This window comes from Myotis nattereri, assembly GCF_964212035.1.
Source record: "Myotis nattereri genome assembly, chromosome: 11".
Taxonomy (NCBI): domain Eukaryota; kingdom Metazoa; phylum Chordata; class Mammalia; order Chiroptera; family Vespertilionidae; genus Myotis; species Myotis nattereri.
The window spans coordinates 65559140-65571312 of NC_138086.1; the positions used below are offsets into that span (position 1 = coordinate 65559140).

At 38.0% G+C, this 12173-nt stretch overlaps 1 protein-coding gene across 3 annotated transcripts in view; it reads right to left on the bottom strand.

Annotated features, from left to right (window-relative positions):
* CD36 (CD36 molecule (CD36 blood group)) overlaps positions 1-12173 on the bottom strand; it is a 275923-nt gene that overhangs the window by 41180 nt on the left and 222570 nt on the right. The gene's annotated exons all lie outside the window — the stretch shown is intronic.

Genomic DNA, 12173 nt, shown 5'->3' on the forward strand with positions numbered 1-12173 from the left:
TAAATGCTCCCAAGTCAACCTTGAAATAAAGCAACAGGACAAAAACAGGCAGAGATATACTTAGTTCATTACATCATATTGGAGCCAGTCCTTATCATTGGCTTGCTCCTGCTAGTCCCCCTGGGCATGCAGGGAATCCTATCATATGTTAGCAGTACAACTGAAGGAAGGAATCCAAAGCACTCTTCTTACATTTTTTTTTCCATGTATTGTTTTCTTGCTCCAAGGCATTTTTACTGACATATTTATTTAAACATTAACAACAGGTTATAAAGTGCTGTAGGTATTTTGGGATTTCCCCGCCCCTCTCCGTTTTCAGACTGCTTCATTAGGTTAATGTAGAAATGGCCTTGCACAATTTCATTATAGTTTATGCTTTTCATTTTAAAAGAATAACTTACAGAGATCTTTAGTTACCTTAAAAAGATGATTTCCTTATAAAAGCAAATTAAATATTTTGATTAAGCATATCCATTTTATTTAAAATGCTCTGATATATTTTATTCTCAACCTAATTCTCTCTCGCAAACACACACACACACACACACACACACACACACACACACAAAACACACACACGCATACAACTATGACAATCCAGAAATAGCTCACCAACACAGGAGTTCAGATAGAATGGTTTAAAAAACGAGTATATTTTAGACATATTGAAAAATAGTTAGATTATAAGGAAACTATGAACAGTGTTAGAGAAAGACATATCAGAATAAATACATGCAAAATCGATGCCTAAATTGGCCTTGAACTTACTTGGATCACTATTTAATCAGAAGCCTAATGCCATCCATCCAATTCCGCTGTCTCTGGAGAGGAAAATGTCACACACTCCCATGAGCAGTCCAAAGAATCAAATTTACATTCCCAGAAGCAGCTGTTTAAGTGTTCAGTCCCGTAGAGGACAGCTCCTGAGTGGCTTAGCACACAGGCCCAAAAAGCGCACAGCTAAGTAAAATCAACAATCATATACTTAGATTTTGAGCAAAATATACACCTTGAGCAGCAAGGCAGGAAATTGCTGTATCCATTTTAGAGGAAAGAATGTTGAGGTTTTCATTTTTACAAGATTATGCACCCACAATGTTTTGAAGGGATATGCTTTATATGACAGTATACCCTTGCCTTATGTAAATCCGCTATCGCGCTAGATACTTTTGGTAGAATAAAGGATACATTTTTTCAATATAATAAAGTCAATTTAGGCACAGTTTCTTTAGGAACTCTTTTTTTGTGAGAGACCGCATAGGGTTTGGAATCAGACAGACACAAATGAATTCTGATTTTATAATCACTGAGGATTTATATAACTACTTCTTCTTACTTTCTTAATCAAAAAGTGGAGAAAACAAGAGAGCGATGATAAGAATGAAATGAGGTGAGTTTTGTGCAATACTTGACAGGGGACTGACTACTAGGCACTTAACTATGTTTCCCTTCCAACTGGGCTCCTGCCCTTCTCCCTTCTCCACTTTATTTCCTGCAGATTATATAGCATAGCACCACGAGACATGCACTTGACCTATTTTCTTGTCCTGTCTCTGCGTTAGCTGGAATGTTGGCTCTGTGAGGAGGGTGACAAGGGGGACACTTATTGTTTAGTTTACTGCTAAATCCCTAAAGCACAGACCAGGCTCAAGCTTCTTGAATGAATGACCTCACACAACAATGATCTTAACCATAACAATATTTCAAAGGGGTGAGAATATCCAGAAATCCAGGGTTATTATGCTGCTTTGTGCCTACCATAAATATGCCATTGTTTTATTGGAACAGAACATTTGATGTAAAAGTGAATGGACCTGAGTTTGAACTTGGCATCTATCACCTCCTAACTGCTTTGCCTCTCTTAGTCACAATGGAAATATCTCCTTTAGAATTTTTGTAAAGACTGAGAGTGATGACATGAAGGACTCTGCAGTATCTGACATAAAGTACTTGTTTCATAAATGATTGTTATGGTGATCATTGACTATTAAGCACATGTTTATTGTAGAGAATTTATCAAAGTATTATATACAACTAAGAAATATTGAAAAGATATAAAATCCTATCTAATCAAAGAGAAACATGGTAATTAGCATACATCCGCTACCCTTCCCATTGGCTAATCAGCGAGATATGCAAATTAACTGCCACCCAAGATGGCGGCCGGCAGCCAGGCAGCTTGAAGCGAACATGAGGCTTGCTTGCTTCAGTGACGGAGGAAACCAAAGTTCCCCCCCTGCCTTGCCGGCCTCTGAGCTTGCAGTTTGAAACATTGTTACAAATATAGAAGCTAAACAAAACCCCAGAAACCTGCTTTCAGCCCGCCGGGATCTCAGAGCTGGAGTTGATACAGTGTTTCGATTATAGAACCCAAACAAACCAGATACCTGCTTTCAGCAGCAGAGGCCTCAGAGCTGGAGACAGAGCTAAAGCTGGCCCAGAATAAAAAAAGAAAAAAAAGGAGCAGTTGGGAGCTTCAGTCACCCGCCAGGCTGAAAACAGCCCTCAGCCCCTCACCCAGACTGGCCAGGCACCCCAGTGGGGACCCCCACCCTGAAGGGTGTGTGACCAGCTGCAAACAGCCACCATCCTCTCACCCAGGCTGGCCAGGCACCCCAGTGGGGACCCCCACCCTGATCCAGGACACCCTTCAGGGCAAACCAGCCAGCCCCCACTTGTGCACCAGGCCTCTATCCTATATAGTAAAAGAGTAATATGCCTCCCAGCACTGGGATTAGCGGAGCCATGAGGCCTCCCAGCACCAGGATCAGCGGAGCTGAGAGGCCTCCCAGCACCAGGATCAGTGTGACAGAGGGCAGCGCCCAAATCCCCTGATCGCCCTGCGGCTCTGTGTGTGACAGGGAGCGGGGCCATAACCTCCCTATCCGCCCTGCTCTGTTCGTGACAGGGGAAGGCGCCCCAACCCCGTGATCGGCCCTGCTCTGTGGGTGACAGGGTGTGGTGCCCCAACCAACCCCCGCCCACCCCCGCCACGGGCCCTGCTCCGTGTGTGACAGAGTAGAGCCATAACCTCCCCATTGGCCCTGCCCTGAGTGTGACAGTGGTGGCGCCCCAACCCCCTGATCGGCCCTGCTCTGTGGGTGATAGAGGGCGGCGCCCCAACCCCCTGATCCGCCCTGCTCTGTGCATGACAGGGGGGAGCTCCTCAACCCCCTGATGGGCCCTGCTCTGTGTGTGACAGGGGGCAGCGGCCCAACCCCCTGATTGGCCCTGCTCTGTGCGTTATAGGGGGTGGCGCCGCAACCTCCCCATCGACCCTGCCTTGAGTGTGATGGGGGCGGTGCCCCAGCCCCCCAATCGGCCCTACCCTGAGCATGACTGAGGGTGGCATCGCAACCTCCCAATCCGCCCTACTCTGTGCATGACAGTGGGCGGCGCCCCAACTCCCCAATCGGCCCTGCTCTGAGCCCGACCAGGGGCTGCATCTAGGGATTGGGCCTGCCCTCTGCCACCCGGGAGCAGGCCTAAGCCAGCAGGTTGTTATCCCCTGAGGGGTCCCAAGCTGCGAGAGGGCACAGGCTGCGCTGAGGGACCCCCTCTCCCCCACCGAGTGCACAAATTTTTGTGCACCGGGCCTCTAGTAAGATATAAAAGAAAGATATAAAATAAGAAGTTTTTTTCAACTCCTAATTCTATTCCTCAGAAGTAAAACATTTTAGATATGTTCTCTCCACGCCAGTAATTTTATTAATTTTAACATTATATACATATGTATATGGGGTAACATATATACTGAATCATACTTTCTGCAACTTGTCTATTCTCATATTATGTGCCTTGGAGATACCCTATCATGAAGAAACTCTTTTATAAAATTAAAAGATAGTCCACAAAAATAATATAGTGTCTTAATGATCAGTCTTCTATATAATAGACATTTTTAATTGCTTCTAAATCTTGATCTTACAAAAATAAATGCTGAAAATTCATGTACATATAGTTTTGTTTAAACTGTAAACAGCAGAAAGTATAATTTCTAAGTAAAAAATGTGAACTTTATTTTGATAAGGAGAGTTTCACTAAATTTCTGTTCATACATGTACACAATGTATGAGATTGCCTATCTTCACACATCCCTCACACTAGTTTATTCAGAACTTTAAGATTGTTAACAAGTTTATTTTTTAAATATATTTCTTTATTGATTTCAAAGAGGAAGGGAGAAGGAGAGGGATAGAAACATCAATGATGAGAGAGACTCATTGATCGGTTGCCTCCTGCATGCCCCCTACTGGGGATCGAGCCCACAAACCAGGACCCTTGGCTGGAATTGAACTCAGGACCTTTCAGTCCACAGGCGGATGCTCTATCCACTGAGCCAAGCCGGCTAGGAGTAACAAGTTCTTTTTTATTGGTAAATATTTTAGTGAAGTTTAACCTATTTTCTTAAATATGTTAGCTATTTATATTTTGAAATATTTGTGATAATGTCCTTATTTATTCTTTTGCATGGGTATTTTTGTCCTTATTAATAGTAAGGAAACAGTCTTCTAACATTTGACAATTTAAAAAATGTTAAAATTTTTTTAACTTCATTATTTTTCACATTTCACAGTCCTTTTTTATTTTTTTATTTTTATTTCTTATTTTTATTTTATTGTCTAGAGTTTTACATATGTCTCCTTTTTCCCCAATTGACCTCCTTCCCCATCCCTTCCCAGCCCGGGCAAGCCCCCACCGCCCCAGTGTCTCTGTCCATTACTTATGTTAACTTCATTTTTATTGTATTTTTACTTTTATTTATTATTTGTATGAAAACTTTGTAATGTTGGCCTTCCTTGGCCTTCACCAAACTATCATATTTTTAAATTTCCAAATTTTTCTTTTTTTATGCCCTTAACTTTCATAGTATTTTTTTAAGTATTGAATCATGCTTTGAAAGTTTTTTTCTACTTCAACAATATAAGCAGAGTAAAGAAAATTTACTCTAGCATTTGTAAGGTTCTTAAAAATCCTTTATAACATACTTTTAGATCAGCTGACTCATGGAATTTAACACGTGAAGTAAAAAGGGAAGACTAAAGTTGGGTAACATAAATATTGCAACATATTCAAGAAGCTGATGATAGTTGTATTATAAGAGTTCTAGAAGAGGAATCACATGGCCCACGTGCTGGTCACAGCTTTATTAACAATAATAGAATTGTGAACTAGGCAACACATAGTAATCATATTGCTGATTTCCCTTCTTGTCAAAAAGTATATAACTATAAAGTCTACCTACACTCGAGTTGAAGATCAAAGCAGATGGTACATTTACATATGTACTACTATTGTAATACTTTAAACAATAAAAAAGAAAAAATATATTAAAAAATACATTGAAAAATGTAAAGCTGTATGTAGGATCTATGTAGTAAAGACTCTTAACTAAATAATAAATTGTTTTACAATTCAGCAAATGAAAAGAATGTTAGTATAATATATGTTATAATTCTAGATTTTATAAATAATCAAAGACATGGATTATGATGGTGATTCGATAACAGAGTTTACATATATTGGGGGCTTGCTATCTGCTAACTCTTAAACTAAGTAGTTCACATGTGTTAGGTTACCTCATTGACCTATCATATCATCTTACTAGGTTTTGTAGACAGCTAGCTGAGGTCACCCTTTAAAACATGCCAAAACAAGGATTAAAACCTACATAGCCTGAGATCCTATACACTTTTCTGAGAAAAAAAAGAAAAGACAAATAAGTACTTGGCTAATACCTAATTTTACATATTCTTTTCAACACATTTATACAAATCGAATAATAATCTATAATAATAAAAGCATAATATGCTATTTAAACCAGATGACCTTCCAGACAACCTTCCGGATGAAGCCACGGCTGCGAGGACTGAGGCAGAGGCAGCTGCCGTGGCTGCGAGGACCGAGCCCTTTGCACAAATTTCATGCATCGGGCCCCTAGTTTAAAATGATTGTGTGACATTTGATATTGTATTAAGAGGAAAATGTATCTAAACACAATAAACAAGGAATGAACAGTGATCATATTCTGTAAGTGGCAATTAACAGAATTATTTTGAGATTAAAACAATTAAGATCTATTCTGAAGACCTGTAAACTACCTCAAAATATTAGTTACCAGTGTAAAACTCTTAAGGTAAAATTTGTTTTAGCACTTTAATTCTTGGGTATAATTAATCATGGAGATTTATATACACACATACATATTTATGCACATGTATAATATACCTGTTACATATGTGTGTGTGTGTGTATATATATGTATATATATATATATATATATATATATATATATATATATGAACATACATCTATTTTTTCATTTTCTGTCATGTTCATTTATAGAAACATTAAACCAGTGGCATGTCCTACTTCCTTAGTCTGGTGAAGAGGGGATTTACATGTAAAAATAAAAATGAATAAATATATATGAACATAATTTAATAAGAGAATGTTAAATGCACAAGACTCAATGGTATAATGTAATGCCAGTGAAAGCTTGAGAGTCTAATATGAAGGGTTTTAATATCACCTTTAAAATAATATTTCAAAACATTAGTAAAGATAATATGAAGAATTTCAGAGTAAAGTTTAGATTTAAACCATGTACTCTAATGAACTGAAACAGGGATGAAAGCAAACATACTGCATTAAAAATATAAAATAAACTTACCCATATGTTTAAAAGAAGCCCTGGTAAGAGGTGTGTGTAAAAGAGAAATTAAAGAGAGCACCTCTGTGGATAGTTCTCATGTGGTAGGGTCAGATCAATAGGTAAATTTCATAGGCCATCTAAATATGTTGATAGAGCCAATCTGTGCTTGAAATGATTGCACAGCTGACTTAACTTTCTAAGGAGAGGGGGGAAAGTCAACATTTAAATGATACTGAGAAACATAAGGAAATGTTATGATGCGCATAGTTCTCAGTAAATTTCGTATTTCTTTGGTAGATGGAAAATTATTGGGAAAGGGGGAACAAATATTCAGGTAAAAGAATAACTAGGCCTCAAAACAGTGGTGAAATAATAGGAAAAAAGTCAATAACAAAAGCTAGCTTTTAGTTAATGAATGCCAAATAAAAAAAAGTTTAGAAAAAAATTATGCAATCAATATTCACAGAACAGAAATATAGAAAGCTCATTGAATTGAGGTAAAACAAATTTTAATGTTGATAAATGTAATCTAGGTTAGAAATAATCCCTAAAGTGGGATTTTAAAAATGAAATAAAGAAAATATTTTTAAGTTTTTGTTATTCTGGTTAAGCAACATTTAAAAAGTTAAAGAGCATGATCAATATATAAAAACATAAAAAATTATATAAAGAAATCAGATAGGTAATGAGACAAAGTGATTTTGTTCCATTTGATGAAAACACATGCCACACCAGCAAGTCTGTCTTGGGAAATTTAATTATATTAACATTTATGCCACCTGACAGTCTGTTATTTTAAATTTAAAGATATCCAACACTTGAGCATCAGATTTCTGAAAGCGTTAAACACACATACATCTACACACACACACACATACATCTACACATACACACATACATCTGCACACATACACACTTAACACACTTTTTAAGGACTTGGAAGCATACCTAATTACATTTCTTTTTATTTTTTAAAATGTATTTTTATTGATTTCAGAGAGGAAAGGAGAGGGAAAGAGACAAAGAAACATCAATGATGAGAGAGAACCATTGATCGGCTGCCACCTACACACCCCCACACTGGGAATCAAACCCTGACACTCAACCACTAAGCCATGCCAGCCAGGCTAGATTTCTTTTTAACGCTGAACAAAAAGTTTCTAAGAACCACATTGTATAACAATTCTTTATTTTAAAAATCATTACATAGGAAATAATCCATTTTAGATCTCTCTCCTCTCCCCGCGCCCCCCCCCCCCCCTCTTGTTTTGGGATGGAGAAGTTTGATCCTTCTCCCTGACACTTGGAAGAACCATGTGGCACAAACCCTGCTGTATTTGAGTGACACAGCAGCTTCTGCTAGGAATTTTAAAGGACTATAAAGCAGTCTATCAAAACCTACGGTGAAATCAAACCATCATTTTCCAAGTTGATTCTCAGTGGGGTTTTGGAAAAACCAAGGGTTTCTGTCTCCCAAAAGACCAGCGGGCTGGTTTTAGAGGCTCCTTCTCAGATGAACCCCTTGCAAGAACTTGAAATATATTCCTAAGATTTCCAAGATGCAAATGTTTCTCTGAAATGTCATGGCTCATTTAAATTCTTTTTTACAGTCTAGGAATTATAGAATTTAGAATTCAGACGGAATAAAAAGTGGCAGACTACTACTCTATAATGTATTAGACAGATATTATATAAATTCAGAATAATTCTAAAATATCAAAACCCTGCACATGTCCTGCATGTGTGCCCGTGATAGCTGGTTATCTGCTTAAATGAGTGCCATGAACATTTCTCAGAGGCAGAGTAAAACCCTCCCTTTGGAATCTCCACACTTAAATTTGGAGAAATAGGGAAGTTTGACCTATTAAACTTCATTTTAGCCCTGACACTAGTATCTGCATTAAAGTTTGCCTAGCATTATGGAGCATAGGAACTGGACTTGATAAAGGAATTTACCTTGCGGTTAAGTAGGACTAAATAATCCATCCTTCTAACTCTACTAGTTAGATTTAGGCGGCATCAATTCTGTCTTTATGCAAGTGTTCGTTATGTTCCTTGTTCTCCAACAAACACCAAAGGACTCAACACATGTTTATTGTGACCATCCCCTCTCAGACATTTGAATGTCACTCTTCTCTTTTGTTCCGATGGTCTGATTTAAATAAACAATAGGTATGGAATCTGAATTGCTATGGAATGTCACCCTTCAACACCTCTGCTATTCCTGCTAGCTTTACACTGCTCAATCGGTGCATCTAACCTGCTGGGGCACAACTGTCCCCTTGGCTTTGAGGCTCAAGGTCTCTCAGCCGTGGTATTCAGGTAAACCTACTGTCCTACTCCGCAGTGCTTCCAGTTTATGGGCAAAGAGTCAAGTGTGAACCGAGATGCTATGCTGTCTGATATGCTTCTGTGTGTTTGTAAAACGCCTTTCATTAACCACACAGTGCTTTCCTGTTTACAGGGAATAGGCTGAGGATATTATTGTTTTCCCAAGCTGCATACACAAGACTTGCAGCAGCATCCTCCATGTATTCCAAGCACTGAAAACAGATTCTGGACATTGTCCAGGCTTGTTGCTAGGCCTGTTTTTCCTCTCATTTTCTGCAGCTCCTCAGGGGAAACTGGGTAACCACGGAAGGTTGGAAGACAGAAGGCTACAGTGAGTAAAATTTGGAGGTGAAATAAGTCCACAAAACATGGAAACAACACCATTTTATGCAACTCAAAATTTAAAACCATTCAACATTTTCCATGTTATAAAGAGGCGTGTCCCAAATATTGTTTTTATAAGCTTCAGCATAAACTCTTTTCTCTTTCACAAGTTTCTCTTTTTAAGTTTTCCTTCTGTTCTTCCTTTATTGCCTACATTTATCTGTCCTAATTGACTTTTGTATGACAAATCATTTTTATCTAATATTCTTTCAAATAGTTTTCGGTATGTAAATTTGGAATTATGTCCAAATTGACTTACTGTAATTTCACTTACAAAAGCACAGCTATCCTTAAATCAGCAGAAATCTTTGGCCCTTCACTCCTTTTATGGAGATGCTCACACACCCACAGATTTTATAATATTTCTGTTTTGAAAGGTATCCCACCTCCAATGGCAGTTCACTACACAATCATGGGTTTCCAAATATCACCAAAAAACATTTTAGTCCAAACAAACTTTATTCTGGCACTTATTTTTAACTTTGTATTTACCATTGTGTGTAGTAGAAAATATTTAAATTCTCCAACCTATGAAACTAAAAATTGACGATTAAGTTAAAATTATGCTATTTACTAAATTTTTTTCTGGCTTATCAGCCATGTCAGTTAGATTAGGGGTAAATAAGACTGTGGTGATTTCCAAGTCTTTTGGTGAAAATTACTTGAAAAACCTGTTGTTGTTTTTTTCTACCTTGCATATGACAATCTTCATCCAATCCTAAGTGAATAAAATTGAAACTGTAGCCGAAACCGGTTTGGCTCAGTGGATAGAGCGTCGGCCTGCGGACTGAGAGGTCCCAGGTTCGATTCCGGTCAAGGGCATGTACCTGGGTTGCGGGCACATCCCCAGTAGGAGATGTGCAGGAGGCAGCTGATCGATGATTCTCTCTCATCGATGTTTCTAACTCTCTATCTCTCTCCCTTCCTCTCTGTAAAAAATCAATAAAATATATTTAAAAAAAAAAAAAAATTGAAACTGTGTTTTGAAAAAAATTCCAATACATGAGTATTAAGATGTGTTTTGGGGAATTGGTTTCAATTTTTAGTTGAGGATGAAACATAATAAATAAATCTGACTAAATTCAGCTATTTCAATTGACTAAATCATAGTCCTTAAGGGATGCTTCCATTTCCCAGAAAGAAAAAAAGGTAACATTTCTCTAAGAACTTAACATCCTCGGGTCTTTAGTGCATGCTGGGTAGAGAGCAGCCGTCTGGGTTCCAGAGCATGAATGGCTGACTTTGCTTTCAGAGATGCTCTTTAATATTGAGCTCAGAAGGAAAGATTCAAAAGCTGCCTCCATATTTTGATTTATAAAATATGTATTAACATGGTATTGCCATTGAGGATGCCGATATTCTATTTAATATTTTTCTTTATTTAATTCAATAGCGAGTGTTACAGAACATGCATTTCCCGCCAGGACCCACAAAACCTACGTTCTTTTTGTTCAGTATTGGTGGAAACCAATTTTTCTATTATCATCTCTTTCCCATCCCCATCCTCAACCTGTGCTCATATTGCTGGGAGCCATTTTAGAGCTTCATGGAAAGTCACCCTGGATCAAAGCCAACACCCATGTTAAGAATGAGAAAGTTGCCGGAGCCGGTTTGGCTCAGTGGATAGAGCGTCGGCTTGCGGACTGAGGGGTCCCGGGTTCGATTCCGGTCGGGGGCATGTGCCTGGGTTGCGGGCACCTCCCCAGTGGGAGATGTGCAGGAGGCGGCTGATCGATGTTTCTCTCTCATCGATGTTTCTAGCTTTCTGTCTCTCTCCCTTCCTCTCTGTAAAAAAATCAATAAAATATATTACAAAAAAAAAAAGAATGAGAAAGTGAAGAAGAAAGAGCCAGTAGTTTGATCCAGCTGTGCCTGAAGAGGACTAATTCCGCAGTTTTCAATTATATGGGCCCCCCAAGTCCCCATATTGATTCAGCTAGTTGGAGTTGAAAGCACCCAAACTGTTACTCTCAGAACCTATGTGAAATGTTGACCTTAGCTCATATGCTTTAAACAAGTAAACCATCTCACCAAAAGTGTTATCATAAAACATTATCTAATGAGTAAGCCTCTAAAACAAAAAAAGAAAGAAAGAAATATCTCTGCAATATGATTTCTACACCGTAGATGCTGAAGAACCTATACTATAGGTATCACAAGCATAGATTAAAAAGAGACATAGGTATGGTAAATTCTTTGTTAGGAGATAAATTGTTAGAAGAGGAGATAACTTTACTTTTCCAAATTATCTGATACCAATTTAAAAGGACTGGTTATCTTCCTAATGTGCATTTTGAAATATTTGTAGATACCAGGAACGTAATGGAACAAAAAAACAAATATAATCTGCTTTAAGCAAAATCTGATTCTCCCACATTAGAAAATATTCTTTCGAAGGGTTTTAGTACTTCTTTTATTCCAGACGTTTATTGAGTAACTGCAACAAGAATGAATGACAAGCTCCTACAAATAAACTTTTCTCAAACATTTTAAATGATCTCTGTACCGATTGTGTTTATGTGTCCATTGCCAGAAAGAGTCATAATTGATTACAATAAAGATTTCTAAAATGTATTAGAATAATTCAATCACACAAAAAAACCCGTTACTGAATATTAAATGTAGATAATTAGTAAGTGGTTACATTGTTTTTGTTTTCCTGCCTATTAAAAGTTCTTTCCAAGTATCTTGAATATACTCTGCCATTTAATTTGTTTACATGCCAATCTAATATCTCTTTATGGACTAATATGTGTGATCCCTTGCTAATAGTGAGATTCCTTTGGGCTGTTTAGTGGATTTG